This window comes from Adiantum capillus-veneris, chromosome 8 (assembly GCF_014529385.1).
Source record: "Adiantum capillus-veneris isolate H3 chromosome 8, ASM1452938v2, whole genome shotgun sequence".
NCBI classification, from domain to species: Eukaryota; Viridiplantae; Streptophyta; class Polypodiopsida; order Polypodiales; family Pteridaceae; genus Adiantum; species Adiantum capillus-veneris.
Window position 1 is genome coordinate 120175367 of NC_140938.1, and position 10551 is coordinate 120185917.

General features: G+C 42.1%; 1 pseudogene; it reads left to right on the forward strand.

The window, feature by feature from the left end:
- The first annotated feature begins 5438 nt into the window (after window positions 1-5438).
- On the forward strand, window positions 5439-7966 carry LOC147452857 (uncharacterized; annotated as a pseudogene).
- The last annotated feature ends 2585 nt before the right edge of the window (window positions 7967-10551 follow it).

The following is a 10551-nucleotide window of genomic DNA, read 5'->3' on the forward strand; positions in this document are numbered from 1 at the left end:
TTTTTCTACATGCTACCAATTTAAATCTGAATAAATGTATGTCTTACCTCGCCCTGTTTTCTTTGGCTGCTGGAATGAACTTGAACTTGCAAAAATCTGTGCTTATTGATATTAATGCAGACCAGTTTAACAATCTTATTTGGGCTGGCAAGAGAATCCCAAAAGGACATGTTGTCAGATATTTGGGGTACCTAATAGGAATACACTCAAATAATAACCAGTTGGTTCAGTGGGTCTTATCCAAAGTCCGAACGAATCGTTGCATGGTACTGTGATGAGTGGCCGTTGCATGTCAGACTCAGAATCATACAGGCCATTCTCGTGCCATATTTGTTGTACTATCTGCCATTGTTGGACTGGAAAAAAAGCATCTAGCTCAGATACAAACGTTGCTGACAAAATTCCTTTGGGGCAATAAAGGGAAAACTTGCGCCTTCATTAAATGGGACTTTGTTATTAGTCCTAGAAATCAAGGGGGATTGGGGGTGCTTAACCTGCAGGCACATGTTCACGCTCGACGGGCAACTATGGTCAAACATATGTTTAGAGGGGACACTATTTGGTCCAGATGCATGTGGGATATCATTTCTCTGTCAGTGGTTTACTATCATGGCACATGGAACATGTCGGACTGCGACAAATTGTTTTCGCATGCCCCTCTTAAAACTGGTTGTATTACTTCTCAGCTGATGATTAACTCCTGGAAACACACATGCTCTAATTTTATATGGCAAGGTCGTCTTAGGTATACAGGCAATTCTCTTGGTCAGGAAAATGTTTTCTGGAGCTTTGTCTTTAAAACCCCCCCTGCCTTCATTATTAAATAACAATTCATCAGGTTATTCAGAAAGGTATCATATGCATTGATCAAATGTTGGACTCTCAGGGGTTGTTTGTTCCCTTTTTTGCAGCCAGGAGACAATTCAGACTGTCGAATGCTTTCAGAAGAAGTTGGATAGACTTATGTATTCAAACATTCAGGCTTCAAGTTCCCCTTACAGAGAACTTATGGGAAAGATTCCGAGACTGGCACTTACCAGGGAATGCAGGTGATTGGTGGAAATCTTCTACTGCACAGTTCTACACCTTGCTTATTCCAGATTTGGACATCTCAACTAGATGCAACAGATATTGGAGGTTCAACAAATCACAAGAGTGGTGGATACAGCGGCTGATGGTATTATGGAGTCTTCCTTGTTCGAATAATCACAAGCTTTTTTTGTGGAGACTTCTCACAGGCTCTCTACCCTATGGAGAACTGCTACTTAAGAAATGTATTTCAGATGGGAAATGCCCAAATTGTAAAGCTATGGAGACCATTAAACACTTATTTTGGAACTGCAAAAATGTAAGACAATGGTGGCTATGGATTTTACAACATGTACAAAAATGTGTCCCTGTCAAACTGTCTATCTTTTCTATGACATTTGGGTTGTGCAAATTTCCGGATGACGCAATGCAGTTTTGTATGCAATCCTTGAGAGTTTGATTACTGTTTTGTATCTGGAATGCTCGAAATATTGCCTGTTTGAAGAAAATCTCGCTTTACAAGGTTACTATTCCTTGGGAGATTATCAAGAAAAAGATGATGGAGGACTACCTTTGTATCATTGATGGGAAGATGAAAGAGAGATGTTTACAGTTCATAAGTCGGATCTGACATTGATCAATGACGAGATGATGTAATATATATGTAAATAATAAGTAAGAGAGAGAGAGAGAGAGAGAGAGAGAGAGTCCGTAGGTTGCATGTGCTCTTAAGTTGATGTTGTAAATTTCACATTGCAAAGGGATGCCTTCAATTTCTCAAGGAAAAAGGCAGGGTTTAAGATGCGCCGGTGCTGAGCCCATTTCTCTCCATCCAATGAAACAAGACCACCTCCAATGAAGTCTTTGGCATCAGGTCTACCACCAAGCTTTTTGAAATGTCCAGATTTGGTTAACAGCAGTTCCTTGGCCTGCTCTGGCTCTTTAAGAACATATCGAGGTCCAAAACCAACCCAATAGGTAAAATGCTCACCTGCAAACAAGGCACACGTCTAATTAGGAACAACAGCTATGACAGACAACTATGAATACAAAGAATATATGCAGCTTTTGTAAAACGTGTGTCATGTGGCACATCCAACCCTATGTCTCCTTGGACAAGCTACAGCATGATCAGGGTTCAGTTCAGTCAAGTCAGTTTAGATTTAGAAGTGATCTGGCACTTTTGTGAGTCTGTTCGCAGACCGTGCATGTCTAGACACTTAGTGTAGATGCATATCCTCTGGTTGCGCACAACATGATGATAAGCATTCCCATCAGAATCCTTCAGGGGAATTTTCCAGTGCATTTAGCCTATTTTACCTATTTTTGACATCTTCCACTTATTATTTTTAAGTGACTTTTGTTGGAAAGTAGGTAGGGCAAATTGAGTAAGTTTGTATATAAGCAAACCTAGACTAGCACTATTTGGCAGAAGAGGCAACAGGAGCCAAGCTCAGCAGGCAACTTCTCGAGCAAGCCTTGGCGGTTCTCCCCTCCAAGCAAGACTCGGCATCCAACGTTTTCTCCATCAAGTATCATCGCCAAGAGTTCCCTCAGCTAACGTTTTTGCAACAGGTAGTCATCGCAAGCAATCCCCATGCCTGGCGTTTTTCATAAGGCACAGCGTTTTCAACATTAGCTTCATCGCCGGCAAAGCTGCAATACATCAGTGTTTTCAGCCCTTGCCATCGCCACAGAACCCCCATGCTTAGCGTTTTTGGTCATAGGAAAAGCAGCCCCAGTTTTCAGCTTTTGGACACTTTCAGCAGGTGATTTTCAGCCATCAAAGACCATCATTTTTCAGCCCTAAGACCTGCAAAATTTCTACGACAAAGACCAACAGAGTCAGCCCCAAAACTAGCGTTTTGGATTGTAGCAGATTTCAGCCGATAGCGTTTTTGGGACAGCAGATAAAAGATTGTAGATTTCAGCCCTTAGGTCGGTTTCGCCATCCCCGTCGTCATCACCGACATAGCCTCAAATTGCATCATTCACGTGCATACACTTTGAACCAGTTTGTGCAATCAATAGTAGACCACTCTCGCCGACAAGAGTGGGACCTTTGAAGGAGGGTTTTACGTCTCTGGTGTCATATTATTCTCTTCTCTCTCTATCTCTGAGATGATGTTGCCATCTACAATGATTATGAATGTTGTTTTAATATATATACTCCTCACAATGTAAACTACCTCGCATTCTCTAGCCTTGCCCGATCTTCGCACACCTCGGTCCAGAGGTGTACGGAGATCAGGACCACCGGATCAAAATCTCGTCTTTATTGGTCAAATCCTATATGGGTAGACACATACGTGCTCTCCCAAGTGTACATGACAATGCATGTAGCGGGCAAAACCCCTTTGCCTCTTTTAGTTCCATAGTTTCTTCTAGAGGGAGAGACAGATAGAGAGAGTTTCTGTCCTTTTCACACAATTGGTCAGCCAAGCTAACTCTTTCACGCCAACTTTCTCTATCTACTACTATCTCTCTCTCTCTCTCTCTCTCTCTCTCTCTCTATATATATATATATATATATATATATATAGAGAGAGAGAGAGAGAGAGAGAGAGAGATAGGGTGCGTAGAGAGAGAGAGAAATAGAGAGATATTTCTCTATCTCTCTATTTCTCTCTCTCTCTACGCACCCTCTCTCTCTCTCTCTCTCTCTATATATATATATATATATATCACTCTCTATTCTCTCTCTCTCTCTCTCTCTCTCTCTCTATTTCTAGAGAGAAAAATCGAGAGAGATATATATAATATGAGAGAAAAATATAATATATCTCTCTATTTTTCTCTCTAGGAATGAGAGAGAGAGAGAGAGAGAGAGAGAGATAGGGTGCGTAGAGAGAGAGAGAAATAGAGAGATATTTCTCTATCTCTCTATTTCTCTCTCTCTCTACGCACCCTCTCTCTCTCTCTCTCTCTCTCTATATATATATATATATATATATATATATATATCTATATATATATATATATCACTCTCTATTCTCTCTCTCTCTCTCTCTCTCTCTCTCTCTCTATTTCTAGAGAGAAAAATCGAGAGAGATATATATAATATGAGAGAAAAATAGAGTATATTACTCTATTTTTCTCTCATATTATATATATCTCTCTCGATTTTTCTCTCTAGAAATAGAGAGAGAGAGAGAGAGAGATAGAGAGTGATGTTTTTCTCTCTAGGAATGAGAGAGGAAAAAAATATATATTATATATATTTCTCTCTCATATTATATATATCTCTCTCTATTTCTCTCTCATATTATATATATCTCTCTCTATTTTTCTCTCTAGAAATAGAGAGAGATAGGAAAAGAGAGAGAGAGAGAGAGAGAGAGAGAGAGAGAGAGAGAGAGAGAAATAGAGAGTGATATATATATATATATATATATATATCTATTTTTCTCCTATCTCTATCATTCTCTCTATTATTATATATATCTCTCTCTATTTTTCTCTCTATGAGAGAGAAATAGAGAGTGATATATATAATATGAGAGAGAGATAGACTCTCTATTTCTCTCTCATATTATATATCTCTCTCTCTATTTTTCTCTCTAGGAATGAGAGAGAGAAATAGAGAGAGAGAGAGATATAATATGAGAGAGAAATAGAGAGTGATATATATATATATATATATATATATATATATCACTCTCTCTCTCTCTCTCTAAAAAGAGGGAAATAGAGAGAGATAGGAAAAGAGAGAGAGAGAGTGATATATATATATATATATATATATATATCCCTATCTCCACTCTCTCTCTGTATTTCTCTATTTTCCTCTCTCTATATTCTCTCTCTCTCTATAGGGAAATAGAGAGAGAGAGAGAGAGAGAGAGAGAGTCTCTCTCTATAGGGAAATAGAGAGAGAGAGAGAGAGAGAGAGAGAGAGAGAGAGAGAGGGAAATAAAGAGAGAGAGATATAGGGAAGTAGAGAGAGAGAAATAGAATAGAGAGAGAGAGAGAGGAAAATAGAGAAATAGAGAGAGAGAGTGGAGATAGGGATATATATATTTCTCTATTTCAGACATTGAAGAAAGCAATGTTTAGCATCCATAATATTGAAGATGTAACCAACATTTAACACTATTTTCTTAAATTTTCAAAGTGGATTATCTCCTTCTCCCCCTCCCTTCAACTGGCTGCTTTCATTTTCCAGTCAGCTTTGCAAGGCACACTTTTCCAGGACACTGCACCTGCCACTTTCAAACAAGGGAACATAAAAAAGCAAGGAAGTAAGCCCGCATCAGTCCTAATCAGAAAGAGATACAGTTATAGATGCTTTAACATGAGCTGGACACACTCTAGGCCAACAAATAAATTATAATTACGAGGCTCGCTTGCATGTCAGCATGAAAGAAGCCTTTGTCAAAAGCCACGGAGAGCTATGGAGGAAGGTGATGATGCTAGCCTGAGAAATTTGATAGCAGTAAAGGCATCCCAACCCTACTAATTAGAAGCTTGATGATGAGGCACTGAAGCAGTTAATGAGAGTCACTCTCTGAAGAATAGGGCTCAACTTCATGCAGAGAGCAGTAAAAGAATTCATACAAGAGTGGCGCCCACAGCAACGAAGGATTGAGTTGGCTCCGTCATGAGCCCCTTGCTTGCAATAGAAACAACACCCACATGGATGATAAGGGCAGAGATATTGTCCCCTTGAGTTCCTCCATTAATCTAAGCTTACAACCTTCCAATCCCCAATTACTCCCATCCTCGGGTCGCTTCCCAACCTCCATCACCTCATCGTCCAGCTATAACTTCTTGGCCTTACCTGCGAGGCTGTCCCGCCCAACACCCTTGTGTCCTTTACCGCTTGCTCTCCTAGCTACCATAGGTGCCTTGTAGGCATTTTTAGCCTCCCTGCATAGTGGGTCCTCGCCAGAGCAGTGCAGTAGACAAAATAGCTACAATGACTTTCGTGCAGTTTTTTTTAGCTGTGTAGTGGCGTCCATTTTGGTGCCATATCCAGATGTGGATGATGGCACTAGTGTCGCTCAACATTTGGAACATTGTCCTCATTTCCACCTCACTGAGGGCTGCATCAGCATGTCTCGGTGTTGTGAGAAAAGGACAGTGAGGGCGGCGTTGTTGAAAGCAGCTTCTTCTTCGTTTCCGCATTTGATTCAATGTCTATGGTGGTGTCGATGGCCACCCCGTAGGCTGGCCTTTGCCATCCTAGGCAAATAGCTGCACCTCAAAAGCCTACCCCCTGGAAAGTCTACAACTCCGCCAAAAGGCTGCACCGCCAAAAGCCTACCCCATGGAAAGTCTGCAACTCCGCCACCCACAACACCCCCTTCAACTACCTCATCATGCTTTGGTTCATCGCCTCCTCCACAATCTTCTTCATCTCTCTCGCCGTTGCTTTCCTCCTCTTCCTCATGCGCCTCCACCTCACACTGTAAGATTCATTGCCCCACACCCTTAGGCCACCCACAACCCTGCAACTGCTCCAGGTTTGAGATCCTGCCCACCATTTCCCTTTAGCTCCTCTGCATCGTGATATCCGCTGCATCGATAGCTCCTCCTCACCGCCATTGCAGTCCCCAAGGCAGCTCCACCACTCTGCGTTCGCCTCCCCTAACCAGGCTCACCTACTCAACGTCTAATTCCATTTGCATCACTACCCAATAGCTCCATGGGGCCTCCAACAACTCAAGTGGTAAACCCTATAACGCCCATCAAGGCACTTTTTCTCGTAGCTCAAAGAGAAGGGTACCCACTAGCCGCTGGCAAATCGGCAATTGATGGCTAACGTTAGGAACACACAACTCAAGGCATCCCTCCACCACCAAGAAACCAACTCGACAATTTTCAAATCCTCATTTTTTGAACTAAATCCTCTCATAGGAGCCTATAGGAAAGGAATTGCTATAGGAAAGGAATTGCTGCCACCCAAAGAATTTGGTTTCTACATAGCTAGTATTTTCACCCTCAAAACTGCTTTTCACACAACTTAGCTTTTCAGCTAGATTGGTGTTCCTAATATTACACAATAGATGCTTCTACCAAAGCTACCAAAGTAGTCGCTTGTGCATGCACCCTCACATGAAGTACAATTGGTATAGGCTTTGACCATTCATCAACCAAGGAAGCTAGAAATCCAGATATCCAATTAATGCCAATGCGCTTAGCCGAGGACGTTTTGCACAAAGAGGTTGGCAAGGTTTTCTTATGTCACTCTCCTTGTTGTGTAGTGGTAATGATGCCTTGGTTAGGCTAACTCTTCTACGTGCCATGGGGATGCTGATGGCGAGAAGCAACTGCGGCATCCATAGTAGATAACTCTCTCTCTCTCTCTCTCTCTCTCTCTCTCTCTCTCTCTCTCAAATAGCAGGTCTTGAGTTCAACTCTCCTCGTTGAATAGATCTTTAAGGTCTCTTGGGATAGTTTCCCACGATGTTAAAATACTCTTCTTCTTCTTCCTCTCTCTCTCTCTCTCTCTCACACACACACACACACACACACACACACACACATGAAGCACCTTGGCAAGCATTAGTGAGAGGTGTGAGAGGTGCCAAGGTGCTTCATGTGTGTGTGTTGGACCTGTAAATTAATCACAAGTTCGGAGCTCTGCTTGGAGGCGCCGGCCAAAAATGCAACCACTAGAAATCAACATAAGTGTGTGTCTATGCATGTGTGAAAGAGAGACTCCCTTGCACAAGCAGCACTACCACTGTCCATTTTTTATGCTTATTATTTACTTTTGAATTATTAATTCAATCATTCTTTGCCAAAGAAGAAGTATACCACTGCTCATTATCAATTGATCTTATTGTACTTTTAAATGTTTAAATTACCTTTGAACACAAAAGGAAGCATAGAGTCACCCCCGCTGCTTTTGACAGAGTTTCTTTGCGTGGAGTGAAGCCAATTCCAAGCAAGGGTAGCTCAATCTCACAACGATGGTGTGGAGCAAGAGCGAAAACAAAAGCGGAGACAAATATAATCGCATTTAGGAGCGGGCACGGGTGCCTTTGCAAGGCAAGATTCACGAGGTAAGCACAAACTGCTCGATTTTATATTTATTGCGGTCAAAAAAATGTTTCTTGCCGGTTCCACGGTTTGATTTCAAATTTATTGCTCGAAAAATAAAGCCGCACAGGAGGTTTTCCATCGGCATCGCGGGCCCCGACAGTAACTCTCGCCTCGCAAAGCGGCTCACTCGCTCTGTCCCGGATGCGATTCTCGGCTGCCTCACTCAAACTACATGTGTGTCTATGTCCACTATCTCTGTGAGAGAAGTCCAAGTGTGCTTGCAAGCCCCCGCCTTCAATTCCTCCCCCTCTGTGCAATGCATGCTGAGGGGTGATCGATCTGATCGTGAGAAGTGTGTGTGCCCCAATGCTGAGAGAGCGGAGGAGACTATCAGCCTTGCTCTTCTCAGAAATGCGCGCGCTGGTTTGCTGGATGAGATAAACAATTGTCTCTGTTGTAAATGGTTTGGTTCAATCAGACGGCCCTCTAATATCTACATACAATTGTGTCTATGCATTGCGCGCGTGTGTGTGTGTGTGTGTGTGTGTGTGTGTGTGTGTGTGTGTGTGTGTGTGTGTGTGTGTGTGTGTGTGTGTGTGTGTGTGTGTGAGAGAGAGAGAGAGAGAGAGGAAGAAGAAGAAGAGTATTTTAACATCGTGGGAAACTATCCCAAGAGACCTTAAAGATCTATTCAACGAGGAGAGTTGAACTCAAGACCTGCTATTTGAGAGAGAGAGAGAGAGAGAGAGAGAGAGAGAGAGAGAGAGAGAGAGAGAGAGAGAGAGAGAGAGAGAGAGAGAGAGAGAGAGTTATCTACTATGGATGCCGCAGTTGCTTCTCGCCATCAGCATCCCCATGGCACGTAGAAGAGTTAGCCTAACCAAGGCATCATTACCACTACACAACAAGGAGAGTGACATAAGAAAACCTTGCCAACCTCTTTGTGCAAAACGTCCTCGGCTAAGCGCATTGGCATTAATTGGATATATGGATTTCTAGCTTCCTTGGTTGATGAATGGTCAAAGCCTATACCAATTGTACTTCATGTGAGGGTGCATGCACAAGCGACTACTTTGGTAGCTTTGGTAGAAGCATCTATTGTGTAATATTATGAACACCAATCTAGCTGAAAAGCTAAGCTGTGTGAAAAGCAGTTTTGAGGGTGAAAATACTAGCTATGTAGAAACCAAATTCTTTGGGTGGCAGCAATTCCTTTCCTATAGGTTCCTATGCTTAACATATGACACTATTCATCAAGGCGTTCCACTCGCTGGATCTACGACGCCCCTATACACATGGCATCAAATGAGTTAACAATCTTATCATGATGGAGGCTCCATGTTCATCACGTTCACATGAATGCCATGACATTTAGTAGGCAGGAAGAGAGGAGAAAGGTTTCGAGTTGGTTTAAGGTGCCAACACTTGATGTGGAGCATTCTACTTCTTCTTGCAGGTTGCACCAGTGATGTCATCAAGACATCAGTTCTCGGTGCTCCCCACCAGTTGGATTCATGTGAGTAGACAGGCCGAACGCTCCATGTGTGCACTACATCTATGTCAATTGTATTTCAAAGGCTATAGAGCTGGCATTTATTTTTTTACCTATGTCAAGTCTTGAAGTTGTGTTGTACACATCACTAGAAGGGTGGATCGAGTCCTCTATTGTAAATAAGTTGTGCTAGCTTTTTCTGTCAAAAATGTAGTAACAGATTTTACATTGCAACACCAAGTTGTTTGAATACAGTCTCCTCTCTCCCCGCTGAAAGAAGTACATGCTTTAGTAATTTGGCTTTTTTTTTTTGTTTGGGGAGAGAGAGAGAGAGAGAGAGAGAGAGAGAGAGAGAGAGAGAGAGAGAGAGAGAGAGAGAGAGAGAGAGAGAGAGAGAGAGAGCATGCTTACAGGTCACACCCTCAATTTTGCAACGCGTCCTTCAGTTCAACATGATGCTTGAAACACTTGCAAAGATAAGCAACTCAACGATCTTTGTTTGCTTTCATTGTAGGTGCCAACGACACTAAAATACACTGATAAACAATATATGCCTTATATGTAGAAAGTAATCATTGATATTTTTCACCTCAAAGATGGCATTTTATGAGTAGAGGCCATGTTTTTTTAGCCGCAGCAACACACGGGTCACATACTAGTTTCCATCATTAGATTTACACACTCTCCATTCAAATGACTGTCCACTATCTTATTTCAACCAATCAAAATTTTTGGCTTATCAAATACAACTTAACATTTTTTTCTTTTTTAGTCATCAAAAAGAGAAGGCATCTCTATATCCTTTGCCCTTTGGGCAGGCCAAAAATTGTCAAGTTGCAATAGCACGTGTGTCTATGTGTGCACACGCATGTGGTCAAGGGGTGGAGCTCATCTGATAGGGGCAACGGCAACGTCCAAGCTAATACAAAGAGGATGGGAGCACGAGGCCAAGAACGAGCATGCGCGTGCACACACACACACAATAGTATGTTGTGGAGGAGCAAAAGCCATTTGCCCATTTGAAGGATTTCTTTGATTAC